Source organism: Aplidium turbinatum, chromosome 12, assembly GCF_918807975.1.
Source record: "Aplidium turbinatum chromosome 12, kaAplTurb1.1, whole genome shotgun sequence".
Taxonomy (NCBI): Eukaryota; Metazoa; Chordata; class Ascidiacea; order Aplousobranchia; family Polyclinidae; genus Aplidium; species Aplidium turbinatum.
This window is the reverse complement of record NC_137483.1, coordinates 9,992,266-9,999,435: the sequence shown is the minus strand read 5'-3', so window position 1 is coordinate 9,999,435 and position 7,170 is coordinate 9,992,266. Positions and strand designations below refer to the sequence as shown.

At 36.2% G+C, this 7,170-nt stretch overlaps 1 long non-coding RNA gene across 1 annotated transcript; it reads left to right on the top strand.

Annotated features, from left to right (window-relative positions):
• Nucleotides 1-1,143: 1,143 nt before the first annotated feature.
• LOC145781401 (uncharacterized) lies at nucleotides 1,144-3,597 on the top strand. Its single transcript, XR_014290729.1, has 3 exons — nucleotides 1,144-1,264; nucleotides 2,364-2,562; nucleotides 3,331-3,597. It is a non-coding gene; the product is annotated as an uncharacterized LOC145781401 (long non-coding RNA).
• The last annotated feature ends 3,573 nt before the right edge of the window (nucleotides 3,598-7,170 follow it).

Below are 7,170 nucleotides of genomic sequence, written 5' to 3'. Positions count from 1 at the left end.
GCTAAATTACTGCTTTGGACTGTTATCGAAATGCATCATAACAGTTCACTAATTTGTAATGTGACTCATTATGCTTGGCAGTGTAAAAAACTAAAAATATACAGTCTATGTTCTCTTATCTGCTTGCCTTTACGCAACACGAGCATCAGTTAAGAATTAGCTAAGTTCATGCATTAAAGTTAGAACAACCTTGCTCTAAGGAAGAGCAAAAAATACTTATGAGCTCACTGCATCCAAATTTTCTCTGAAGGGATGATGAAACAACTGAAAAAGTAATAGATTTACTGTTTAGCTTAGCACATAACATTGGTTGATAGAGAATTGATAACTCACGGACAGAGAAATTGCATTAATAATAAGGTTTGTATACACTGCAGTGGCGTAGCTAAGGGGGGTTTTTAGGGGTTTCACCCCCCCCCCCCTTTGGCACACGTGTGACGTCACGATATTGAAAATGATGCTTTCAATCTCTTTGTGTCTCTAAAACAAAGTTTGCCTAATTTTAAACGAAACTGCATTAAAAGAGCGAGTTTTGCCAATAACAAACATTCCAATATCTCAGCCAGGAATTTGCAACAAGAAAACACAGAGACTTAGCTTTATTTCAGAAAAATGCGAAGAAAACATGATCTCATCCTTTATGCTATGCCACCGGACAGCACCATTTTACAGGAATATTCGTACCCACATTTTTGTTGAAAATGCTCTCAGAATGCACCAAATTCAAAGTAATTTTTCAAAATTTTCTGGGGGATGCCCCCCACAACCCCGCCGCTGGGTCTCGTTTTAGGCGAACACACCGTCAAACCCTTCCCCCCTTTCAAAATTCCTGGCTACGTCACTGGATACAGTAATTGTAAGTGTTGAGGCTTTAAATCATAAACACAAGCCGGGTTATCAAGGTTCGTTTATGTAGCAGAAAGAATTGAAATACCATGACAAAACTGTGACAGAATTGATGGTGCGCTGTTACTTACCAGCCCAGCCTCATTGGCGAAACAGCGATGTCTATTACTGTCAATTCTTGCTACAATCAAGCTGACTAGAAACATATAAAACTGAAACATTGCTATTCTTAAACTTATTACAGCTATTGCTTAAAATAAATTGCACTTTAGCATCACCATCAAAAGTAGACGGAGAGCAGGCGTCGCTGCAATTGGCAAACGAGATTCCGCCTTACAACGCAAGATCACCAGAATCATTCTCACGAACTTCTGCTGTTGGATTCCAATTTGCATCATGGCTTTTGTGAGCGTAGGAGGTAAAACCATTATCTCTATCATTAAAAGCAACAGCTTTGAAAACGATGCATTGAGATCAGTGAGCTTTCAACACATATTTGAGTGCTCACAGCAGCAAGTATAGGGTTGTTTGAAACAAACATGTAGGCCTAGTGTGTTGATGTGTAATGCTTTGGGTTGGTTTCGTTTTAAAAAAACAAAAAAAAAAATTCGCTGTTATCCAATTCGAAACGAAACCGAAAGACTGCAACAGCGTCATAAATCCAATGAATGGCCTAATAGAATTTACGCTTACAAATGTTCAAACCGAAAATATTTTTTCCATATAAGGAACAAGCTTTCCTTGCAAGCGCGAAAAGTTCAATCCTGTTAGCAACAGGCGTCACGTAGCGCTCACCATTAAGTAGGTCTAATAACTTGTACTGTAATGGCCATACAAAACGGTCTGCTGCTATTCGGAGAATCCAATTATGAGAAATCACAATTCGAAGACAGCCTTTTCGGAGAAAGCCTTTTTCGGAGATTTCTAAAATCTCACAGCGGCATCTGCTTATTCAAAGGAATTAGCTTATCATAGAGGTTTATATAATAAAGTCTCAGCAAAAAAGTCTCGACTAAGTTTTCAGCGAAAAAATGAAGGTGTTCAAACGGCGTTTCATGATTAACAACGGTAGTGAATCAAATGAAGTCTCAGCGAAAATGCTTTGACTAAAGTTACTAAATATGCCAGATATTGTTGCTGGATATCGCTATAGCCTATATCCACAAGATATCAGCTAATTTATATCTACCTCACTGAAACAATAAGTTTCTCGTTTGCATGGTTATGAGAAGGTAAACACAAACAGCGCTTACCCAAAAGATCCCTACTAATTCTCTAAATAAACAGAAACCGTCGTTGGATTTAAATAATCACCAAATCGATTTTCTCCGAAAAAGGCTCGAATTGGGATTCCTCAAAATCGGCCACTCCGAATCGGACTCTCCGAATTCGATTCTCCAAAACGGGCCATTCCGCCATACAAAACGTTTCATTCAGCCAATGCGTTTACAAAAAAAAACAAACATAAAGTTTTATAGCGTCACCAGAAGCTAGTCACTTTGTTTATTTATTTCCAGGTGGCAAATTGACTGAAGAGGCTTATGCTATTGCAGCCATTGTTTTGCTGCCAATAAACAGCGCCTTCAATCCCTTTCTTTACTCTGACTTACTGGAAATAATCTGGAAGAAAGTTTTTGCTGAGACGTGGTGTGGAAAGTGTGTGAAATCAAAATAGTTTAGCATGAAGAAAAGCCTCCCTGCAAACTGTTTAAGAAAGTATGTAAGGCATTAACTTTTTGATCAGCATAACAGTAAGGCAGCATTTAACAAGAATAAAAAAGTTTTGTTCAGAATTGTGTATATTTAGTTTTACCTGAAGGCACTTACACTCGCCAGTTGTATATGCATGGGGAGGGTTTCGGTTTCAAAACCTTCTATTACACTAGATATCTTAAATTTTATACTTTGTTTATTGTTTATTTAGGCTGTTTTGAATAAGTTACCTTCTCATTATCTTTGTCACCGCAAGTAGTTCGATTTTTTGTCTAAACTGACGTCATGGAAATTGTAGCCTATTCGTGCAATGATATGCTCAAACAGTAATTTGTAAAAGTGAAATGAGATCTAGTATGGCTGGCATAGCAATTTTTAAATGTTTTATCTTCTTGTTTTCATACGTTTTATTAGGCTACATTAGCATATAGCTGAGTTATTTGAAGTATATGGGCTATCATCAACAAAAATATTCATTTTACTCCTTCAAAAGCATGTGCTTCTCAAAGTCTTTGTTGCAAATATGCAACAAAGGCTTGCATATATGCAATAGTGCGCATATTATATATCTCCATGGCCATACCAGTGTACCTACTGCACTGAGGCTGGAAGGCCGAAACGGTGGGAACTGTCTGCAGTTATGCAATAGTGCATATATGTAGCAAAGGGCTCTGCTGGGGTAAATTGCCGTCTGTTAAGTCGAAATTTTACTGATTCATTTTAATGTCGTGTATGATTATTATATAATGCTCATAATTGTTTCATATGCAGCAAAGAACACAGATGACAACCTTGCAATCCGTCCGTCTACGCATTCGTCACAAGAATTTAGCAGCAGACTATAAAATGGAAGTGTATGTTTTGCGAAGGCTATCTTTTCTTTAAAACTACAGCACAATGAACTAAATAAGATTGGAATATTTCAGTGAACGTTCTTGTAAAGTAAATTTTTTCGTAATATTTATCCTAAGATTGTTATTGAAGAAATTGTTTTGTGTTTTAAGATGTCGAGCATTTGCAAATGCGAAGCTGCGTTTCCAAGTGAACTAAAGCAATAAACGAATCGAAGGGAAAATACATTGAAATGAACATTCGCGTTATATGTTGTTGTGGATATTTACAGTTGTATCGGTTAAAAGTAAGCATCAAACAAAAAACTATTTTTCTAAAAGTAGCGTTCGTCAATTTGCAAAAAAAAAACATTCTGTTTGAGTAATATTTTTAAAATTTCATTAGTATTTACAGCTTTTTCTTCAGAGTTGGGTGATCGATTTACTTTCGATACTCAAGAGTATACCTTTTCTATTTCTAAACATTGTCATGATTTTTTAAAGATTATTTGTGAGAAAGGTAAAGGTCAAATCACATCATCTCTTCATCAATGCATAGTAGGCCTACGTTTGCTTGATAAACTCTCTTATGCGTGAAATAAAAAGAAGAAACTTTACGTTTAATTTCGCGAAAATACGGCTATGAAATATGTTTTTGTCTACACGTAACAACATAGCCTTTTTGGAATACTAACACATTTTCACAATTTGTCTTATTTTGAAATTTTTTCATAACTATGATTATGTATGATAGCTCCTGAAACAGCTTGCTGTCAGAGTTTTATTGATTATTTGGTCGTATTTTCTGTCAACCGACACCCTTTGTTGTAAGGACCTGTTGTAATATTGCGTACTTTGATTCAATGTATTTACTGAAGCTAAGTCTTTTTGCTGTCAATTTATCACATCAATCAGTTGTACCCATAGCGTACTCATACTCAACAGATGGTTGGGTACGCCGTGGTTGTACCATATCAGATTTTCATAAACATTTTTTGTAAAACCACTTGCATGATTTAATTTAATGTATCTGTTCATGTCGCTGTTGAACTATCGACTTTATTGCATTCATCATTCAAGCAATATCAACTCTTCACAAACTATCTGTAGCACAATCTCTGAGAAACTTTTGTTCCTCAATGACCAATAGGCAAACTTTCTAATTTTGAAATTGCAATGTGCTGCAAACAACCGAATCTAATTTTAACCCATTTCTTGTCATGCTCTTAAAATGGAACCACATTTCAAAAGCGTATTTGCATCACATTCTTAAAATTCATGAGGTAAAGCAAGTAGGCGTAGCAATATACATTTATACAATGAAGTTAAAGCATCTACAGAGAAGGAGCATAGATCCTTTGACAATGGGCAGCCCATGTACTGTAATTCGGGTGTAACTAAGCAAAAGTAATAACGATTGAATAATAAGCAATACAAAAAGAAACCAAAGCAACTATATAATAAAGACATAGCATGATGAACAAAACCATAATATCTGTGGAATCAGCATGCACGAGAGAATAAGTAGAAAATAAGCAAAATTAATAGACCGCCATGAGCAAGCTTTTCAAATTTTCTTGAACGCTCTGCAGTCTATAACATATCAAAAAAAGTTTTTGGAGTGTACTTTCTAATGATACGGAAATAACAGCAGCATAGTTTTACCCGTGGTAGTGTCTGGTTGTTAGAAAAGATTCTTTAATTAAAACAGAAATTTTTACCAAATGACTTGATGCGAAACAAAACAAAAGTTCTTTTTATTTTGAAATATTTTTGTCTTGTCCAGCTCTACTTTTAGTTTTTGTGCCAAAGTGGCTTCCAGTTGACTAAAACAACATAAATTGGCCACTAGGCTCTTGATTTACAGCCTAACCAAGGCTGTTCGAAACAAAAATCTTTTCATAAAAAACGGAACAAAATTCTTCAAGACTTTGACCGAAAAAAAGGTTCAAACACTCTCAGTAGTACAAATACAACAATGAATGCCAGAGCTGAATCAATGACATAGTTTTCAGTTCAATTACATTACAATATCACACCATTAAAATTGTTAATTACACTGTTCGGAAATTTTCAAATTACACCTGCTTCAAAATGTAATTGATTAAGCTACACGTTTCAGTAACAAAAATTAAATTATTCACCGATGATTTTTTACAATTTGATTTTATCAAGACAATTAGAATTTTATTTGATAAAGATTATGTTGCAAGGTAGAAGTCCCTTTTGAACTCCAACAAGCGGCTCAACAAAAGCAGGTTACGGATATTATGCGCGCAAATTACCAAAATAATTACATACGATAGAGACACTACTAAATGTTTTTTAAACAGGGCACACGGTCATCAAAAAGCCTGAAAACTATTTCAGGACACGACACATCAGTTACTACAGGGGTCACCAACTGGCGGCCCGCCACGCTGTTATGTGCGCCCGCGGAAGGTATCAGCGTACAAGTATAACCAAAAATACTTTTTTGGAGTTAAAGAGCATGAAGGCAAAAAATACCTTCTGGGAAGCATAATTATTTTCGCTTTGCATACGATTCCACCGACCGACCAATCATATGGTAGTTCTAAGTGAGGGTTGCCTAAAGTTATTCCAAAGCGGTGTCCAGCCACACTGTCCCAGTGGTTGATACAACAAACGTCTGTTTTAGTTCTAAGTGAGGGTTGCTTAAAGTTATTCCAAAGCGGTGTCCAGCCACACTGTCCCAGTGGTTGATACAAACGTCTGTTTTAGTTCTAAGTGAGGGCTGCTTAAAGCTATTCCAAAGCGGTGTCCAGCCACACTGTCCCAGTGGTTGATACAAACGTCTGTTTTAGTTCTAAGTGAGGGTTGCTTAAAGTTATTCCAAAGCGGTGTTCAGCCACACTGTCCCAGTGGTTGATACAAACGTCTGTTTTCGAAATTGTCTGTGAGCATAGGGTTGCTTATTTTAAGTTTGTAAATGTCATGTAAACATTAGTGTGCGTTTCACCGTTATTGTGTTTCACGAGCACTGTTCCCGTTATGCAAGTTTTTGTTGGCAAAATAGGCCGGTGTGCCAACTCAATTTATAATAAACTGGCAAAATATTATACAGTATATAAATTTAAAGACTTTTTCTGGTTGTATTATGAAAATATTTATCTCAGTACTGCAAAATGTTGTTAATCAACAATTCTTGCAATGCTGATAAGCACCGCAAGTGACAGTTGTCTCATAATAATCTAAGAAAGACGGTTTTATAGACTCTCACAAAAAGAATGAAAAAACAAATCAGTGCTTTTTCAGAGGGAACACTGTTCATGAGTTACGATAGAAACGTTTTTTCGGTGATTTCCACAAGCGTTTATTTCATGATGCCTGGCTTTTTTTTTCCTGTTATTGGAGCCTATTTTTCGCTGATATGTTTGCAGGTCACTATTCTTGCCTGTACTGCGATGTGTCAAACAATTCCTTTTTTACTGAAACTGTTAATGCAAGATATCTTTTGTAAGATATCTTTTGTAAAGCGATGTGACAACACTCTTGCTTGGCGATGAATATTATGATGAAACCGCTCGCCTAGCTATAAGTGCGCAAAACAAGTGGCCTCATTTATTAGGTACGGTATTGTTAAAGAAGTCAAAAGTGTTGTTAAAGTAGCTTGGCCTGGCAGTAGCGTTGTTCGACTAAATTTGTTGCTGCGGTATTCTAAGATAAATATTAACAATATATAACTCTGGATACTGGCTACGAAATACGTTCTTTTCTGGCATAAGAGTCAACCTACCTAAAATTTTATTAGTGCGGCCCA